We start from the raw sequence: 22,095 nt of genomic DNA on the forward strand, positions 1-22,095 counted from the left end.
TTATGACTACCTCTAAGGGGAAAAAAGTCAGTGTGAATGTAGTTCAGTACCAGAACAAGTTGCCCAGGGAGGCTGTGCGTACTGGGTTTGGGTGGCAGGGTTTTGGGAGCAGCGTGTGCTACAGGGGTGGCCTTTTGTGAGAAGTTGCTGGAAGCTTCCCCTGTGTCTGGTAGAGTCAATTCCAGTCAGCTCCAAGTCATAACCACTGCTGCCCAAGGCTGAGCCCATCAGTGACAGTGGTAGTGCCTCTGGGATAACATAGTTAGGAAAGAGGAGAGGGAAGTTGGGGGGAGAAGAAGGAAGGGGCGTCCCTATACTGGGGCAGAGGGATGCCCAAAGGAGCCTGTAATGCCATGTGAAGCCTGTGCTGAAGTTTCTGGCAGCACCTGTGGCCTCATGGAGAGAGGAGCCCACAGTGGAGCAGGTTTGCTGCAAGACTTGTGATCCCACGGGAGACCAGTTCTGAAGCAGCCTGTTCCTGCAGGACTGCACCCATAGAAGGGACCCACAATGGAGTAGAGGAAGTGTGAGGAGTCCTCCCCTGAGGAGGAAGAAGGGGCAGAGACAATGTGAGATGAACTGACCACAGTTCCCGTCCCCCTGTGCCACTGCGAGTGAGGAGGTAGAGAAACTGGGAGTAAAGTTAAGCCCATGATAAAGGAAGCAATGGGGTGATGGTGTTTTGAGATTTGTGTTTATTTTCTCATTACCCTACTCTGAGTTGATTAGTAATAAACTAAATTAATTTTTCCAAAGTCAAGTCTGTTTTGCCCATGATGGTAATCGGTGAGAGATCTCTTCATGTCCTTATCTCAACCCACAAGCTTTCATTGTTTTCCCTCCCCTGTTCAGGTGAGGAGGGGAGTGATACAGCAGCTTTGGTGGGCACCTGGCATCCAGCGAGGGTCAGGTTACCATGCTGTGAAATCTGTGTTCAAATCTCTGAAATCTCTGAAATTTCAGAACTTGGCTGGAAAAGGCCCTGGTCTGACTATGAAGTGAGCAATTAAGGAGCTAAAATTACTCTTTCCATTGTAACATATGGACTTTCCATAGTACTGTAATACAGTAGTGTTGTAATATATCCAGTACATTAGACAAAAACATAAGTCCATTCCTTCAGAATTCCTAGTAGAAAATCTGATGTGCAATGTAGTAAGATACTGGAGGCACATTTTGTAGTGCAATCACTTCGCTGCCAGGGAGAAGTTCTACTCTGAAAATCAAATCTGGTAGGACCCTGCCTTATAAGCTCTACTGAGAAGTGTAAGTAAAAACAGTATCCAGGAGGGTCTGGATATGTCTCTGACACATACCATTGCATGTCTATCTTCTAGACTAAGGAAACGTTAAGATCAGCATATATATGCTTAAAGATTTCATAAAAGACTCATTCAAATGACAAAAATCCACCTTGTGAGTAATTTTGCTCCCCTTCATCCCCACTCTTTTTAATATAGGAAAATCTCCCAGAACATTACTAGTAGTTTCAGCTGCTACAGTCTTCAGATACAATCCCCTATAATTACATCCTACTGACATGGGCATAAATGTGGTTTCTCCTCATTAAAGCTTGCGCGGAGGGCAAAATAAAATTAAGAAGTGACTAAGAATTTATGGTAAAAGGTTGTAATTTATTTTGCTGAATTTCTTTAGTCCTGAATCAGTTAAAATTATATTTTCTTACTTCCTTTGTGTTTAGGTATTAAAAATTGCTCTTGTTTAGTTGTTTTCCAGTAATACCAACTAAATTGGAGGCCCAGTTGTACTGGGTCTTATCCAAACACACAGTACAAGTTTTCACTTGGACGAGACCTCTTATGGCACAATTACAGAAAACAGACACAGAAGGAAAAAAGCAAGCTTGTTGTTCCCATATCATAGATGGAGACCACGTCATAGAAAAGGTAAGGAACGTGCCTAAGCCTACACGGAAAGTCTTTATGTGTAGAATAAACCTGAACCTTTTAAGTCCCAGCCCACTCCTGCAGTCACAAAACCATCCTCCACTCATCCACCACTTGTTTTTCCATAGTTCTTTAAACTGTGATTTAGAAGATCACTGTGGGCACAGCGTTAATTCACGATAGATGGGAAAAGTGAGTCAGGAGAGGGAATCAGTACAGTTAAGCTGTGTATTAATCAAAATAAAGGTAAATATTCAGGAAAGCCAGGTGCACTTTAGATTAGCACCTGGTAAACATAGTTCTGCAGATTTTCCATGAAAAGCAGAAACAATCCTCACAGCATACATAAGAGTCTTGGAAAGATATTTTTCCAAACCTCTATAACCTTTTATACTCAGTTTTTCCAGAAATTCTAAAAGGAATGAAGCATTGCTATTATTATTATTATTAAAGAATAAAAGAAAAATATTTGCATTTATCCACTCACACATTCAGTTCTTGCTCCTTTATCCCTCATTCTTCCCTCCAACACTGAACACTTTTTTTACTGCCATTCAGCATATTCTGGCTAAAATTAGACTGTAAGCACTTTGGGGGAGGACATAAACCCAGTCCTATTAGCCTTACAAAACTAGATGCGTACTTCTAGGTGCTCTAAAACACAATAGTAGGAACAAAATTAAAAAGATTAAGTGTTTTGGGATATTTTCTGTACTTTACTTACACTGTAGTGCTTTCCTTCGAAGTAAACCAGTAGTCAGGATTTGCTTTCTATCGTTTATAATGTAAACTGTTTACTCAGACCAAGCACTTCTTTTTTTCCCCAGCTAGAAGTGAAGGCATGAAGGATGCAGCAACACCTTTCACCTGGCTAGACGTTAAACAAGGATCTGTCCAGCAAAAATAAATAAGGTTCAAACCCTGTTGTGTCAAAGTGTATAAGCTGTTTCCTATCATGAACTATTTCTCCAGTGACAGATGAAGTGTAGAGGGTTACATTAAGCCCTGGATAGTCATTTTATAACCCTCAATAGAGGAAAAAGTATTTTCCAATGCCATCATTTGAACTGTGTGTTATGATGACATGCTAGACAAGACGATGCTGCTGTACGTAGTGAGTAGTAGAAAGCAAAACACACAGCAATTATATTTGGCCTCGAGTGGTTCAATCTGGATCATATATTTGTTCAGGCTGAAAAATCAGATTGTCTTTCCTCATGCATTCAGTATCAGACAGTAAAACATATGCCTTAGGCAGCAACTTCCCATAAAATTATCCAAGCACTGCCATAGTATTGTATTTTATCAAAAGCAGCAACTACCATTTTGTTTCAGCAGTAATCAGTTTTGATGCAGATCCTTTCATCTTATTCTCCTGCTTCTGAAAGTATACACTAATTGGAGAAAAGCCAATTTATGAAAGATAATATAACTCAGAAGCTTTGATATTTATTCAATCCACCTCTCATAAATTTTTCTTACTGGTTAATTAGGAACCACCAATTCTCCATTTATTTAATTTTCAACATAATTTTACTACAGTTTGTGATTATGTTCATATGGAAGACGGTGTTCAGCTTAAACCAATTGTTAAAACACTACTCAGGGAATATTGTAAGCACAAAAAGTACACTCAGGGAAGATCTTTAAAAGCCATTTAGCTATGTTATTTACAGCTAGAATTAAAATAATCAGAAGTTAAACATCTGGAAAGAGTTTTTTGACCTCTTCTGTAAATAATAAAAGTGTATAATTGTAAAAATGACATAATTAAATGATGAGACCACCAGAGTTATGTTCCAGTATTATTTGAGGTCTGATTTAATCCCCATAAATGCAAGCACATTCAGGATTTTGACCAAAATTGTCTGCGAACCATTGGCAGTGCCATTATCCTGGATTTTGTATGGAAGGCAGAAAATGCTTGAAAGCTTTTGCTAACCTTAGCTACAATGGAAAAGTAGATTACTTTTCCCAATGGTCAAAAGTCAAAACTAATGCAAGTTTCTTGCAAACTTACGGAAAGTTGTTTGCATTGGTAAGGTCTAAGTCTACAAAGAAGCTATCAGAGCCCCTCCAGGAATAATTTCTTCCACAGCCAGGAGCAGTGCCCATGTTTTCTTAACAGTGACCAGGATCTTGCTGAACTGAGTACCCAAGTACCAACTTTAAATGACTTTTAAATTCTTGAATGCATAAAATCAGTGTGAGGCATTAGAAAAACAAATGTGCTGAAGATTATACTGGATGTCTAGAACCAATAGATCCATTACAGGTTTAGGTAAGTGGATACCCAGTAAAAACCCTATAAAGAAAGGAAGGAAAGAGGTGGTCATTCATGGCACTTATACTTTCATTGGAACTATTAGTTTTGGTGAACAGTTGTCACAGAAAGCAAAGAGACAGATACTTGATAAGTGGGTTGCTTTACACGAGGTCCCTGCCATGGCTAGATGTCAGTACTCTCCCCCCTTCCGGTGTGTGAGAAAAGGAGGCTTCAGTGTTCCATGGAGTTAATGGGGTCAGAGAAAAAGAGCATAATCTGGACTAGAAGTTACTGTTATACATACACACAGTTTGCCAGGCACTAAGTTGCCATAGAGGAGAAGGTATGCATCCTGTTGGACTGACAGCTGGTGTACTACGTTGCATCCCAGAGCAGATGTGCATGCTCAAGACAGGAAGGCAGCAAAAACCTGACAGCTCTTGTTAGCCTCAGTGCACTTCTGGTGTCTCTGAGTAGACAGTTCTTGGAGGTGGGTGGAAATATCCTCTCTGATAGGACATGGGAAGACAAATACCAAAGCAGTTTCTAGCTTCAGGAAGAACTGAAAGTGAAAACGATAGCTAGTGCAGGAGTGAGGAGGACATTTATGCAGGTCCTGTGGTATCTCCTTTAAAAGTAATCTTTTCAACATTCCTATAAAACAGATAATGCACTGCTGACATGGTGGAAAAGAAAACAGTTTAACAGTTTTGATAGTGCAAGCCATGTGGATTAAATTTTCCATCATTTATAGTTTCAATGTGACTTGTTTATGCAAGAAAATGAGATATGACAAAGGTTATTGCAATTTGTTAAAAATGTTTGACAAAAGCTGCATGGAGAACAAGCGCTCTCCCATAGAAAAAGCCCATAAATTTCTCCTGTAGGCTTTCCTTAAAATGACTTGCACTTCAAGGTTTCCTTCAAGTGGAAGAGTGTAACATGTTAAGGGCTTGATACCGCTCTGCCTTCTACCCAGAAATAACACAACCCCGTCTATGGAGAGGTGGAATATGAAGACCTCATTGTCTTAAAATGTGAAAATAAAGTGGATAGGAAACTTTAAAAGCAATTTTTGAGACTAAAAAAAAAAAAAAAACCAAACCCCAAACCAGACTGCAGCAAAGCCAGCTTTTTATATACCCTTTCTTTAAAATAATTGTTGCCTTTTTCAGAAATATACAAATTTGAATGGAATTTCATGTCTGAAATTTTCCAAGAACTGAACTTGCTGGTGAAGCAACTTGCTCAGAAAGCTTAATTTTGTCAGGCTCTGATGCATAAATTTTATTCAAACAATATTTTATTTTCCATTCCCTTATGTGATATTTATGTATCTTAATTGAAGTATGGAAGAGTTCAAGTATGCAGTGTAAAAAAAGAGTGTTGTCAATCTAAATTGACCTTTCCTGTCATATTTTTAAGGAGTCATATTTTTAGCAGTGTCTGCTAAGTAATTGTATATGACTTATACTGACAAAGTAACAAAAAGGCTATCACAAGATATGTAATCAAAACCAAGCAAGTGAAATAGCTCAGATACCTATAGGACACCAATGAAAGTGTCATTAAATGCACATTTGATAATCCATTCCACCATAGACAAAAAGTAAAACAGCAAGGTAAATTTCTCAAGGGATCTATAAAGCAGGCATCATTCTTCCTTGAGCAAGCACATCAGCTTAAAAGATACAAAAAGAAAACAAGAAATGTTAAATGCTATTAAGTCTCACATTTTGCCAGAATACTGGATAAGACATTAAACCATCCTTATTTATTTATTTATTTATTTTCAAATGGAGAAAGGTACTTCCAGTGGCAACATTGGAGTTTTGATGTGTATTGTACCACACCATGATATCACCCTGTGATGGCTGTGGGAGGAATGGTACAAAATGATTGAAAATGACAAACAGCAGTTAATCTGCTCACTTTATGATGCTTTCATTCAGCAGATTGATTAAGACTGGAATAATTTATTACCTTTTTAATATACTGAAATATAGAATAATATTTTTAAACACTCCAGTCAGGAGAATGAGGATTAAAGAGCAAGTCTGTCCTGAACAAAATCATATATGTTCATGGAAGAACTTCCAAAAATAGTAAGCATAGCACAGTATTTAAAAGTCCAGCCTACCTTATAGCCTCAGGACCCCTCACAGCTACTATAGAAATCTAAGCAGCCACAAATGCCGGGGATCATTAAACTTGGCAGAATAATGTCATAATGGCACCAAGAAAAAAAGGTTTTCAGAAGTTTTTTTTGATGTACCAAGATCAAGATCTTCTTTCTCTAAAGTAATTTATCCTATTAACTAATAGCTGGATTTCAGTCTTTACTGAAACCTTACAGTTGTCTTCAGCAGAAGTATGGCTTATGTTGGGAATTATGAGATGAGTCATAAATATCACCAGAGCGAAAAAGCCCTGTTAATTTCCTACAGTTTTCTCCCAGTAGTAAACAAGGATATAAATGGAACACAGAATATTTTCCCAACATAATGCATTGTTAGTATTAAACTTACTTCTAAGGATCAATCACTGCACTTTAGTTAGAGGGTGTTCAGTTTTATACCACACCATTAGTCTTGTCTTTCTAAATCTAAATAAGTTCTGTGCTTTCTGGAATCTGAAGTGCCCTTTCTTGTTGTTAGGCAGCAGTACTAACAGACCAGGACCTGATGGCAGAAGCATGTGAGATTGCAAAAGAAGAATCCCATCTTAAAGGGTTCAAATGACAATGAGAATTTCCTGGATTTAATGTATATATAGCAACACTTACCTCCTTTCTCCATGGGGTTCTATGCTCATCCATAAGATCAACATGAAAGCAGCACAAAATCTCAAAAATGGGGGGAAGTGGGGTGTTCACCTATTTCCTTGTATGCTTTAAAGTTCTTACTGGCTAAAAGCAAACAGCAGATATGCACCTTGTCAAGCACTAGGCCTTGCTGAGGGGGGTACAACAAGCAGCTTGTGGCTTTGTATCACACACTCCTTTGAGAACAGAACTGCTCTCGCAGTGACCTAAAGCAAGATGTAACACTTTTCAAAATGCGGCTTTATTCCACCTGAGTCTCTCCAATCAAAGCCCAAAGCTGTGACTCATTTTCCTCTATTTTTCAGGGTCTTTTATCTCATAATCACTGCAATTGGAAAGAGGGCTATGTCATTTCTTCTGTGCATCAAACAAGATATTCTGAAGTCCCTGCTACTACTGCTGCTAAGCACTCCAGCAGTGGCTGCACACAGCATCGTGGAAGGGCAGCATCTTGTGTGCTTGCAGCAGGACCTGCCACTCCTGGGATGTTTGTGAGGAAGTCGGCTGCTGCTCACGTCTGGCTTCTGTGTGCCAAAGCTATGCTTATGCATTGCTTTGGCAATAATAATATTTCTGTTTCGATAATGAGTTATTTTATTAAATACCGAGTTGCAGAGGTTCTGGAACAACTATTATGCTTATGCAAATGTTAAATACACAAAGTGATCACTTATTTTCCATGAGGGGAAAAACTTGCCCTTTGAGCTTCTTAAACACATTAAAACTGCTGCTTGTCTGTTTGAAACAGCACATGAAGGTGCTTTACTTTCCAACATTTTATCTTACAGTGGCTTGCACTCTTTGCCAGAATCATCCTGCTTGGAAATTAGTGTTAAACAAGTTTGCATTTTTGAGACATATTACAGGCACAGAGATAATGCTGTATGAATTTCACTTTAGCACATCAGTTTCCTTTCCCAGATACTGATCCTGTAGCACTTACTCAAGTGCTCTTCAGGCTAGATGGCCCTTGAGCAACGTGGTCTAGTGGAAGGTGTCCCTGCCCACAGCAGGGCAGCTGGACTAGGTGGTCTTAAAAGGTTGCTTCCAACCCAAACCATCCTACGATTCTCTGATTTATGTGCACAGCCTAATCAGAGGTGACTGCAAGTATATACTTCCAAACACTGACTGTATAATTCAAGGCTGGAGAAGAAGCCCTGAGATCCTTTTGTTAACCACACAGTTGAAGTCAGTTTTCTGGAGCTTCAGTATACAAAGCACTAGCCTTCAGTAGTTTCATGGTACATCCTAGTGAATAGGATTGTAATTTCCCACAACTAGGGAATGGGCAGTCATGGATATCTGCTGGAAGGAGAAAACCTCTCTCACTACAGGGAGGTACAGTTACTTGTCAGCTAAGAATGATAGCTAGCTGTGCAAGTGCCAAGGGTACATTTCTATGTCAGACATCTATGACTCCCACTACAGCATCTTACACCCTTCAGTGTGCTCAGTCCAGACAACTCCATCATGAGAAACAGTAATGTGGTTCTCCTTATTAACAATATGGAGCATAGATATATGATAGGTATATATTGGCCTCCTACAATTATATAATATATATATAATTAATATATAAATTATATTAGATATATAATTTTGGCCTCCTACAAAATATAGATATATTTTGGCCTCCTACAATTCATAAAGTTTCATATTAAAAATCAGTACCGGTTAGGCATCGAAGGGCTCTTGCAAATTCTCAGTCTCTTTAAAAAGTTAACTAAAACGTTAAATCAAGCGCACATGAGAACCTTATGAGAGTTGAGAATTGATCCTTCCTAAGCTAGGAGTGATTTAAGTTATGTATGGGACCCAAACAGAGCACTCACACAGCCAGGAATCATTCTGAGTTGAGATACACCAGCTGACTGCACCTCCTTGTAGTGAGAGTGGTGTTTTTCTCCCTCCAGCAGAGATGCATGTCTGCCTGTCTCCTAATTGCTCAGGAAACTTGACAAGCAAGAGTGGATGCAGGGCGAGCCAAAAATGTTGTATATATTTATCTCTGAAAAACAAGTTCTGCTAGCTGAACCTTTTTCTTTTCTGTTTTGTAACCTGTTATAAGCATTTATTTATGTAGATTTAAAGAATAAATGCTGAGCAAGACTAGGCATCTTGATTTAAATGAAAAATCATTTAACAGTATCCATCCAGCCACATGAGAGCATAGAGATAAAAAAGTAACCCAATCAACCAATATATCAAAGCAACAGAAACATTTTCAACTTAAGAAGATCATGTAGTCAAACCTGTCTATAAAACTGTATGAAATAAACAGTTTTGCAGTATGCCCAGAGCATCACCGAGCTCCAACAGTTGCAGGCAAATAAATAGAAAGGGCTTAAACTGTCTGTTAAAATAATCATATAAATCTCTAATAAAACTAAATTTACACTGGCTTATTTTACAAAGGGAATTCGTAAAAATCATGGTCTAGGCCATGTCCAGCCAAGTGGTGAATATCTACAGGGAAGGAGGCTCCACAGCCTCTCTGGGCAGCCTGGTACAACACCTGACTGTGCACAGTTACAATTTTTTTTTCATACCAAGGAGCAATTCTTATATCAGAAACACTGATGTGAGACACAAGCTTCACATTACTTTACTCCTCACAATATAATCACCACATTTCTATTTTTTTTTTGAGTGCATCACTCAATATACCGGATTAAGAACAAGTGGGCTTGATGGTCTGGGATGGAAGGGATGATCTGCATCCTCATTCTCCTGGTGCTAATCTCTTCCAGCTATCCTTACCCCAATAACCTCACTGAGTTTGCATCTTTTTGTTGAAAACCTGTAAACCTAATATTGAAGCAGTGAGGTTAAATATCAAGGCCTTTCAACCTAAAATAGTATTGCAGTTCCCTGTAGTATCCTTATCTGGATTGCTATTCTTGGGGCAGTCTTTCTTTTTATTTTGCCTGTTATTTTTCTTACAACTCAGCTAAAATGCTGTTTTTACTATAGTGAGACATGGTTTACTTTGGATATACCTTGTCTTACTTGTTCACACTGTTTTTAGTTTGTCAGAGGGCTTTATTTTTTATTACTGAAAATGCAAAAAATTCCACCAAACCTGGGTCACTGAAGTAGAAAAACAGGATACATGTTAATAATATCTTGATTACCTAAACTATTATCTTTTGTCCAGCACTGCAGATTTTCCAGCTATTAACTGGTATTTTCAGACAGAAACTCTGAGTAGCTGTTTTGAGGGGCTGACATACTCAGGAGTCATAGTTTGCCTGTGGATCACTTTTGAGGCTCAAGCCAACAATTAAATGTCCAGGCACAGATTCAGATGTGCAGTATGTATCAGCTAACGGGTAAATGAAGCATCTAGAAGTTTCTTTAAATAGTTTGGTTTTTCAGAATTAAAAAGAAATATAAAATTCGTAATGGAAGTCCATGAAAGTCTGCTTTGTCATGGAACAATCTTTGCAATGAAGTGTTTTGCCATTCACTGATGGATGACCACAGTGCACCAGACCAAAATCTATCCCGCCCTTGCAGCAGTGGCTGGTGGCGGATGCCAAGAGAGGTAGCAAGCTGGTACCTTACCAGTAGGCTGTGACTCAGGGGCTTCCAAAAAACCTCAGGCTGTGGATGTGGACAGGCTCTCTGCTGCTATCGGGTTGCCCCACCACAGTTCTGGAGTCCATGTGTATTTTTAGTATGCACACACAACCTGGGAATAATTTGCAAAGTTCAAGTATGAGCTCTATGAAGATCTATCTTTTAATTTGTTTGCCTGAACCTACTCCTTAAAAAGTGCACTGATGCCATCTCTGTGTGGCATTCTGAGGCATAGTTAATTACCAGTCTTGCTCATCTCCTCTGTTTGCATCTTGCCTTTATAAATCCTTATTATACGTGGGTACAGATTAAATCTTTTTCCAGGAATAGGGGAGAAGCAGACAGAAGTGAGCTCTAACTTCCAAATTCTAATCCAATGACCACTGAACCCAGCCCATGTCAGGCCAAGCAGGCTGGCAGAGTTAATGAATGTTGGTGTCTATTTTTTGTGAGTCACAGTGGGGTGATGTGTCTGGAATAATCTCTGTCTGTAGCTTCACGACCAGATTTGTTAACTGGATGCAGCTTAAACTTTGAGGCTGAGCTAGTCCAACACTCTAATGCTATGTGTAGTTCCTAATATTTACACTTTGCACTACAGGGACAATAACATATTGTGATGTATAGGGCATTGCTATTTTAAAACATATTTGCATCCTGTCTGATAAGAGGAATTGATTGGGGCAATACAACCCTATTTTAAAATTATAATTTTTCTTATTATTCCGGTTTCTAGGTAAGCCTCAAAGCAGACGCATAGAGAAAAATAAGGGCTAAAATGCAATCTTTGCAATGGCATTGCAAACTACCCAAGGGAAATAAAATAAATCTAATGGTTTATATATTGTGAAATTTGCCCATGATTTGTAAAATAATGATACAGTGTGAGCCCTGCAACATGCATAAGAATTCTTGAGCTCATTAGTCTCTGGAAAAATCAAACTTCTGCTACCAGCTTCAGTGACTCCTGGTCTCCCTGGAGTCAGAACAAACTTCTCTTGCGTATGAGAAGACTGAAGCTGGCCCGTAGGTAATTACTGCTCAAATGCAAACAGCTTGCTTTTAAAAAATTCTTCTTGTGCATGTTGAATGTATGTGATAGATTTAAACAACATCATAAATGTAAACTGTACTTGAGAAAACTGTGCAGCTGGTACAGTCCATAAAGATAAAAGAAATGTTTCCATAACATTTAATTTCAAGTTGACATTTATATAACAAAATCATGGTAAAGCTATGTTTAGCTGAAGTTGTTTGCATATTTTGCATCAGTATCACCAAAGACTCTCTCTTCCTCACTTGTATCAATACCACATTTTGGTAACCACATTTGTATAGCAGAGGCAACAGCTACTGCAAAAGGAAAACTGAACACCAGAGAATTTGTAACATTTGGATAAACAAGCCATCAATTCTGGTATTGTAACTAATCAACAACAGGATGTATCCACTTCTGACAGAAGCAACTGCTCCGTTTTCAGTAACAGACAGCATATTTGTACCAAGTTCTTCAACGTTTAACTGTGAAAATACCCTAATCAATATGATTTTAATTTGTCTGACAGAATCACACTATGTTTCTTTTGTCTCTTTCATCTTTAAAGTATCAGAAGAAATGGTCAATCTTTTAAGCTCATGCAAATTTATCCAAGCTCATTTCCTTATAAAGCAGAAGGGCATAGAAACATTTTTTCAGTCCCACTGGTTTAGTAAGGAAAGAAGCTTAACATAAGTAGATATTTTCCTGACTGCCACAGTGATACAGAGAGGGTTCATGTGAAGATTTTCTAGATGCATTACACTTGTAGGAAGACAGATGCAGAAACAGGAATTACACATTTCTAGGGTGACACACCGTGATCCCATGCCTAAAATTCATTTAGAATGAATTTTTACTGTTGATATTAATAAGGTTAAGATTTCCTGAAAGGAAATGCAGAAATCAGCCACTTCCCCCCCTTATATATATTTTTATTTATATATAAATAAATATATATATTTATTTTTGTAAGAAATTTGGGGTTTGAGAAACATGTATTTATTGCAGTAAGCCATAGCAAAGATGGGCCTTTACTGTACTTCAAGGTGTGAAGACACAGTGAGACTGTGGCGTACATCAGCCTGCCAAGGTCAGCTTTAAATGAGCTAGCTTGAGTTCTGACAAAGTGCAGCCAAAGAAGTGCAGAGTTTAGCTCAGGCAAGCTGTCCCATAATTCACCCAGCTTTCCAGACAGGCTGAGTAGCTCACACTTGTGCTCTAGCCTGGCACAATTACACTACTACCATTACCAGGCATGGAAACTAGCTCATAAGTGTCCACAAAAGCTCCTGCTGACTTAATCAGATATTTTTCAGAATACAATTTGCAATACAATACCCAAAATGATTTTTTTTTTGTTACAGATGAATAGTGGGTTTATCTTCATCACTACACCAACAAAATGAACCTAAGTGAATTTAGGCAAAAAAAAATTATTACTAAATGTCTTCAATAAATACTGTGACAAAGCATGAAAATTTCAATGAAGTTAGAACTCCAGAAATGCTGCGCACCATAATAAGCAAAGCTCAGGGTTTTATACTGAGAATCAATTAGGTTACAGGACATCAGTGGACTACCAAAATACAGAAGAGCTATTTCTCACTACTATCACTCCTTGAAAGCCTATGAACAGAAATGAATCCAAAAGAAATAAAAGGTTATGCATCACACACCTTGATACTCAACAAGGAAATATCTCAGGAAGATGCTGCTTCAATACTTCAGCACTTCAGCCAGCATTTCCACATCTTCCTTTTTCCATTAGCATCCCCACTACAGTGCTTTGAATGACGTCACAGGCAGCAATAAATAAAGCACAGCACTAATCAGCTTTGTCTATGAAGGGAAACTACTTTCTTAGTACAGCTTTCTGAGAAACCTTTAATAATAAGTATTTTTAACAATAAGTATGTTTGCAGATGAGGCCCAATGCTGCAAGAGAAACCTTGAAGTCAAAAGGAATGTGTACATGGACATGGTGCAGAACCAAGTCTGAAACCAAGGACCAGCTTTCTTTTGTGATGGCTGCAAAAACACCAGGACCCTAAGGGGACATTTTGGAAAAGTGTTTAGCTGCAAAAGATGGAAATATGTACTTCATGAGAGTTTTCAGAAGTTCTTAAAATTTTGCACTTTCTACAGTCGTCCTTCAAAATCTAACTCAAGTAATATGCTAACAGTTTTATTATTTTCGCCTCGAAAGCCATTTAGATGATATAAAATGCAGTATCATGAAAGAAAATATGCTCTGACTACAATAAGAGTGTTCACTTATATCACACAACAAATAATGTGTAATGTAAGTAGTGATGTAGTACTGATAGTGGTTAAAACCAAGAGACTGCAACCCCTAAGAAGAGTGATTGAAATGAACTGTATAGCTAAAAATATCCTCCCACTGCTAAAAAATGCATGCTACAAAATTAACTCAAAGAAAAGGAACCAGACTTTAGATAGTAATCTTTTAGAGGCAAGCTGTGGTATCTTGAGCATGTCTGGAAAGCATTCCATATATAGGTGGCATGGTCTTGAATGGAGTATCACAGGCCTGGATATGACATCAAGAGCCAACACAATCCCCAGCTATTTCAGGCCATCAAATCCATGTTTTCTCCAATTAATATTCTATCTTGCAGGCTTCTGACCAAGTTATTAACAGAGTGGGTGAGGGACTCTCGTCATAACTTGCCAGACCTGAGTGCCACCCTGAGAGGAGCTCCCAGTGAGGAGACACTCACTGCTGAGCTGGAGGTGGAGTGCAGGGAATAGCACTATGTTTACGGAGACTTTGTGTGGGCTGTGAAAACATAACTTCATTTTTCACTTTAAAACCCTCGACAAATCAAACCACAGAAAGTCTTTAGGCCATTTTCCTGTAAGAGCCTTGAAAATCAAAGGAAAGAAACTAAAGGTAGTGTACTATGAGGGGTAGCACTGGTAATAATGAATTATATGGATTACTGGCACAAAATATTGAAGAGGTTCATCTAAAAATACATAAAAAGTAGTTCAGTAAATCATTACTATAGTGTTTCTTACATAACAATGCATAACAGCAACAAACCCCAAACCAACAGTGACTATGTTCAAGCATTGCAACTGGTAATAAAATGTTATTACACATTGCACAAGTGAAGAATATTTTTGATAGAGATGAAGAGTTATAGTTAGAGATGACTTTGGTCCCCTAAATAACAGCAAGATGAGAGTGTAGGGCTCACAACGGAAAACTGTAAAGATATTCAGCATGAACGCAGTGAGATGCTACAGTGAAGAACTCTCTGGGAGCATGGATGGGTGCTGATCATAGATTTGCATTAGGATATGTAACTGTCTATTCCTGTGAAGAGGGTCAAGGGAGAAACGTAAAGATTAGATGACACTAGAACATTTGCCGACGGTCCACAGCAAAGAGATCATCCAACAAGAAATAAACAGTCAAATGTTACTAAATCAGAGCAATAAAAGAAACAGAAGGTCAAATCAATGTCTTCTACTATTTTGTTCTTTATTGCATAAACATATTTAGCTCTTTTATTCTGTTCTAAGAAAATGAAACTAAGAGAAGTTGTCTGTTACAGAATGATACTCTTCCATATGCAAAGGTACCAGCTGTTTGGATTGTTTTTCTATGTACTGTTGACATACTGAGTGGGTACGTAATGTTGCAGACACAGACTAAGCAACAGCTTTTACTGAACTTTGGAATAAAAGCAAAGTAGTTTTAAATGACTTGAAAGTTATAAAAAGAAAAAAAGAAAAAGAAAGATGAGATAGATTGTGGAACAATAGCCTGTTAAAATAATCTAGTCTAATTTTTATAGCTACTCAAGTGCTCAAAACACAGCCAAATTTCCATGATGCTACTGACTTAATGCTTTGAAGACTCATGTCAACAGATTTCTGATATCTGACCAAAGAAAACAAAAGCGTACCTTTTCCATGAGTTACATACAAATCCTAAGTTAACAGGATCCAGATAAAAAGGTAATAACAACTGACAAGATTAATAAACTACATGAGCACACACATTGCATTGGCAGCAGGTTTCCATCAGCTTGAATTCTCAAGCTTGCCCTTCATTTTTAAGCTCCATGTAGTTGCATTAAACAGATGTCAGGCACAATTTTACTGCACTAGTGGAGCCAAGCATCCAGGTCACCCTTTGGGCTAAGCCTTCTTGAAAAGATAGAATGCTTTACTAGAACAGATGTTGTGGTCCATATTTGTTTTAGATGCAGGTCAAGAGAACAGTTACTGTTCAGTGACAAGTCAAAAATGCTCTCCTCCGCATATCCAGGTGACAGCATGAACCCTTTGAAATGAAGGTTTGGGAGTGGTGTGTGAGAAAATGTCTGGAAAAATGAATCTAGAAAACCTAAAGAATGTGATGATGGGAGCTCAACTATAACACACTTTCTCTACTTGCCTCTGAAAAAAAGCCCTAAAAAGACAAGGAACAAATGTAGTATCTGGCATTTACTAACCTTGAGAAATTATTCACAGTGAATTGCTGTCTTTTCCAGGCAGTATAACAAATACGTAATCAGCTCTGCAGATAGTCTAACAACTACCACTTCCTATGAAAGCTCCTCTTCCAACCATGCACAAATGAGTGCGCACTGCTGACCCAGCATCTCTCAGTTCCCCCTCTTCTCCAGCTTCCCAGGAGAATCTTAGACAACCCATGCAAAATTGCAAAATCAGACACAAACCAACTTCTTCCCCATAAGCTATCTTTTAGGGACCAAAATAGAGATTTTAGCCATGTCTTTAGAATTCTCTTCTCTACAGAAGTGAGAGAAAAAAGCATGTCAGTGGTTGTCTATGGGAAAGGTGTACTTTCTCTGTGACTTCGACTTCTTCCTTTTCTCTTCTGCACAGATTAACATTCAATTATATTATCATATTTTAATAGCATCCAATCAGCATCCAAACCCATTTACTGTCTTGCATTTCATGCACATATACCATATGTAGCAATTTCAATGGCAAATATTTACTCCTTGTTTAGCATTCGAAACACAGAACTACCTATCCCTCCCCTACAAAAGACCCTACCTAAAATAATGTAGGTTGATGGTCTTCTAGAGCCTATGTATAAAATCTCATCTAGGAAGCCTTTAAACCATGGGCTGCTTAGTATCTGTAATTATCCTACTCTCTTATTTAAAAGCTAGCAGCTGCTTTGCTTCTGTGCAAGGCCAGAAATGGCCCAGGCTGAACAGCTCTTGACTCTGCAATAGTCACTAACACCCTCCATGATCTGGTTTAGTTCCACTCAGTCTTACTCATTTACCTATTCTCCTGTCCTAGCAGAAACTGATGCTCACTCTTCCCTTTAGAACCTTTAAAGCCCTCTTCCCATGGAGAACCTCAGTCCTCCAGCACAGAAATCCCTTCCAGCCCTACTAGACAAGTTAGGGTTTTTTCTCATTCTGAGAAATTAAAAATTTGACAGTAACAAAGAACAATAATAAATGACAATAACAAACTATTTCCACATTCTCTATAATGCCAAATCTACAGCTAAGGACAATTCTTTACATCCTTATGCAACACGACCAAGTTTAAAGTTTCCTCCAGAAAAAAAAAGAAAGATAGAACATACAAAGAAGAGACTCCCTGGTGAGCTGTAGAGTTATTTGCATTGTGTGAGACCCATAATAGTTGTTGGATTGGGGAACCCTTCTGACTTGTTTATTTAGCAATTTGACCTCTCAGAAATTCTCAATATTTCATACATGGTTGTTATACTACTGACACAAACCACAATTTGGTGAGTTCTAAATATACTTCTTATGATAAAGTATAATACTTTTGCAAGGGAATATGTTTTTGCTAGAGAAAAAAGGCTCTAACAATAGGCATCCTGTTCTACGCATGCAAAAATGCAGGAATCGCAAACTAATCAGGTAACTGCTCTTATTTGCAGCTGTTTTGCAATTTATTGCCACAAGGTAAACTATAGCCCAGTTCAATTATTTTAAAGACATATTTTAACTGTTTTTTCTCTTCTTGTTTGAAACATGAGATGAAGGGTTCATCTTTAGGCAACTGCAACACAGACATCTGCAGTTTGGCTAGCTGCCTGTGGTCCCCTTGAAGAACAGGTATTTTCAGGATGATGATATGTGTTCAAAATGTTTTATATTTTAAAGCAGGAATTAGGAAATTAACTATGCTGTGCATAACAGCAATGGCATGTCCCAGACACAGTGCATCTGCCCTTTGTGTCCGAAAGCTCTCAGTAGTAGCAGTATAGATGAGAGTATGTGAATAGGAGGAGCATGAAGAATACTTCCTTAGACACTGGTGCAGGAGAGGGACTTCCAGCATCAGGCCTAGTATTTTCGTATTTAATAACTGTTGATATATTTATCTCCAATAAATTTACTTATTTTTTTCCACCCCTTCTTTTAACCCTGTGCCGATGTAAAAGCATTATAGAAAAGGGTCTCTCTATTGACTGTAATAACTCACAATCATATATATGTAGACATCTGTATTGCAACTTATATGTCTGATTGTTGTTATTATTAATCATGATCTTTCACATTTGATGTAGATTTAAAATATTCCTCCTGGACATTTTTTTTGGCAGGCTGTTGCAACATGACTGAACAAAAGCTACACGTTAGGGTAGAATTCTTCTTATCTATTCAGATTTCAATTTAGGGCTCTTCTGTGTATGTTGGTGAGAGGCATGTCAGATTCATAATTTAAATATAAGCCATCAAGATCTCGAATTATACAACTGAGATCAGAAGATACAGGCATGATCCAGATACCATGGTTAGATGGCAATATATGCACAGTGAAAAGCCAACAGCATCTCAGTTACTATAAATGTGTCCCACGTTGTTAGACATGCAAGAGTTCCTTTTAGTGCTGAAGGACCCCCACGCTAGTGCCATGCTGATGGACTAGGGTTTCTCAAATGGCACTAGATGCTTATATTTAGGTAACTTCCACCCTTGAAGTAGACTTTTTGGTGAACCAATTTGATCTGCAGGCTAATTGAGTATGTATAACAAGGTTTGCATGGTGAGCTTACCCATCGATGTTATTCTTTTGCTAGTGTCATACCTTAAAGTACGTTCAGCCTCCAGCAACTTTACCAGAAGGCTGGAAGTCTCCTAGAGATCATGAGTCATACCTATTGATGCCACATAGGTATTTTAAGATATTCTAGGACATTTCAAATGTCACTAGATACTCATATTTCAGGCAACTGAACAAAGTGCTTAGAGTGTCTCCAGACAACTACATGCATGTTAATAAAATATCTTGAACTTGAGCCAAATCTCATCCTTTTGACAATGTTGGCATTTAAACTATCCCTGTAAAATTAATATTGACTGAAGTACGTACAACATTGAAAGAGAAAAATGAATGTCTAAAGTTGTTTCTGAGGGATTCTAGTCATACTTACTGCAAAAGTAAGTTATACTGTGATAAATTTTTTCTCATTAGGGTGATAGAGGTAAGCATGCTGTTAAAAGTAAAATCAAAATTTTCAGACTTATAAAAAGACCACAAAACCTAATTCCCTGTGTTAAATCACCTCTAGGCATAGTATTAGTATCATTTTTGTGAATACAGCAACATAATTAAACCCAGAGGCTGATTTTGCCCTTAGAGAAAAATCAGAACTAGGTCCTGAGAATTAAGTTAAAAACACAGAGGACTATTTTATTTCCACAATAATCTAATCAAAGCCAAAATGATTGCAATCCAACTTTACTAATACAATTTAAAAATTCTCTTAGAGGTATCACAAAATGTCTCTCCTCCTTCCTTGCAGAAAAAATGTGTCAATGCCAAAGAAACATGACACACAAATAATGTTTATATATTAGCTTTTGAACACATTTCAAGAAATGAGAACTTCTGTCCAGAAGTACTCAGGCATAACATAAAAAATTAGTGTACGTCAAAGCTATTTTACTATTGTAGCTGTAGCAGCAAATGTGGGAAATGTATTAGAAACTGCGTGAGCACTGATTTTGTCTGCCTGCTGCTTGCAGTGACAGCTGAATACAGTTACCTTTTTCAGCTTTTATTTGAACTATTATGCCATCACAAGCTGTATACTTTCGTTTATAATCTAAAAAAAGGAGAAAGAGAAGAACAGTTTCATCTTTTGAGTAATTAGATTACAAACTGGCCAGTCTAAACCTAGTATCTGTTTTAAATGACCCCTTCACATCTTCTTGGATTAAGCCCTCTGTGAAACTCTGTAAAACAGGAAGAACTCTTCCCTTTCCCACTGGCTTAATATGAATTTGTACTGCTGAGTGGTATTTGTACACTGGTGATGACAGACCTCCATATAAGTAGACAGAGAATTTCTTTGTGTTGCAAGCAACTTTAAAAATGGGAAGATCAGTCTGACAAAACTGCAGGGCCAGGTGCGGTACAGCTCCACAGAGGTGAACAAATTCATTTTGTCTCTGTTCTTCTCTCATCATCTCCATAACAGAAAAGCACATACTTCGCTTCTGCCTTTGGAAAAATGTTAGAAAATGCTTCTCACTGCTGGAAACAGTTAGAGTAACTATTTGTAGCTATAGTAGGTTCTCCATAAGGTTAGATCAACTTTTTAATAAGCTCAGGGAAAGATCAGTTTCCCTATTGGCTGAAATAAATCAAGATTACTCAATGCATGTGCATGACTAAGAATGTGGGATCACTCATTCCTTAGCCCAATCCAAAATTATGATGCAACAGCTATATAAAACATTTTTCTATGATTGGAACACCACCATCCTAACAATACAAATCCTGGATTTTGTTAAAGAAATGTAAGACTGTTTGAAAACAACTTTGTTAGAAAGTAATGAATACTTGGTTGTTCCTTTGCAGCATTCCTGTGCTGATGCCACTAGTAAAAAACAGTTTTCTTCCGAGGTTTTTTACCCTACACCTGAGGTTCTGACTCCTTGTTTAATTTTAATTATCCCCAAAGCAATTTCAAAACACTTAAATATGCATTATAATGCAAAAGCACACAAGATTGTCAGTTGTGCATGAAGCAAGATCTACAAGGTCTAATTTTAACAGCAGCTTAGCACCACAGACTTCTATGTTGCCTAGGTGTTTTCATTACAGAAGTTAACTGCATTATATCATTGACATCAAATCCTCTCTGAAACATCACTGTTTTCTCTTTATTCTTCATATATTTTAATCCTTTGTTTATTTTCAGAAATATCGAAATGTAGAAAACAAAACCTTGTCAAAACACAGAACTTAAAAATTACTGTCCCTGATATATCACACTCGGTTAATATCAGGGAAGTTTCCAGATTGCTTGATTATTATTGCTACAGAATTTTTCCTTCATCTGCCATAAAACTTTTCCTGCTGTACCTGACTAAAGAGTTTCTATTTCTCTTTCAACACCAGCTAGTGTTATTATTACAATGATACTTCATATAAATATTATGAGATCAAATTTTCTGGACCACTCCATTTCGCAAACAATTTAACAGGTACTTCCTCTGAAATACAAAGGCCAAAAAACCCCAGATTCAAATAAAGAAAAAGTGAGTGCAACACTGATTTTGAGGCCAGGATGACAAACACTAGTCTGGAAAAGGAGAAGTGAGGGAAGAGCCAAAGGACCAAGGAAGGTCTCTATCCTGCAGTACTCTTTTTTTAATGCTCTGTAGATTCCTGAGCATGACTAGTTTTGCTTAGATAATTTTGCAGAGAGCAGAGAGAGTAAACCACCTGCTTCTTGGTGTGGGGATAGATAGGATATGGTTTATCACATCAGGGAATTTCATACAAGGCACTAGGATATGCTTTCAAAATTTTGGAATTTATATTTCCAAACAGAAGCTTTCCATTAAAATACTATAAAAGAATAACTGAATCAGCTACATATGCAAAATATGCCATGAAAAATATTTTGTTGAACTTTCCCGGCGGTAGAATAATGGACTAGATGACTCTCAGTGTCTGTTTTGATCATATAATACCATACACGATAGATGGCCATATAGCATTACCCAAGTACGTTGCTGGGTAAAATAACAAGGTAACTGCTGTGTTCTTAAAATGTTTCTAGAATCAAAGACATAGCCAGGCATAAATTCTTACAAAAACCTTTTCCAAAGTTCTTAAAAATTTTGAGAAATCCACATCTATTTTACTGCCATGTTAGGTGTGTGTAAATTCTTCATAGGCAGAATTTTTAGATAACCAGTAGCTTCAAGAACTCTAACACCTGAGACTTTTTTTGCAGTCAGCATGGGGATTTTTGGGTGGAAGTAGCCATTCTGGTTAGACACAGGGTGTCTGTTATTCAGTTACAGAAGGCTTGATGCCTCAGAAATACTGAGTGGATCTCCTGTAGTCCCAGAACTGGATTCAAGAAATCAGACATGTGCCAAATGTGTCTGACTTGCTCTAGAACATTTCTGCTGCCAAGGTCACCCTTCTGATTTCCTGCCAGTACCCG

At 37.8% G+C, this 22,095-nt stretch overlaps 1 protein-coding gene across 4 annotated transcripts in view; it reads right to left on the reverse strand.

Annotated features, from left to right (window-relative positions):
* KCNQ5 (potassium voltage-gated channel subfamily Q member 5) overlaps positions 1-22,095 on the reverse strand; it is a 267,229-nt gene that overhangs the window by 84,116 nt on the left and 161,018 nt on the right. The window lies entirely within an intron of this gene.

The sequence above is a fragment of the Pezoporus wallicus genome, unplaced genomic scaffold (genome assembly GCF_028554395.1).
Source record: "Pezoporus wallicus isolate ANWC-B61680 ecotype Strahan unplaced genomic scaffold, APGP_CSIRO_Pwel_v1 contig_4901, whole genome shotgun sequence".
In the NCBI taxonomy this organism is placed as follows: domain Eukaryota; kingdom Metazoa; phylum Chordata; class Aves; order Psittaciformes; family Psittacidae; genus Pezoporus; species Pezoporus wallicus.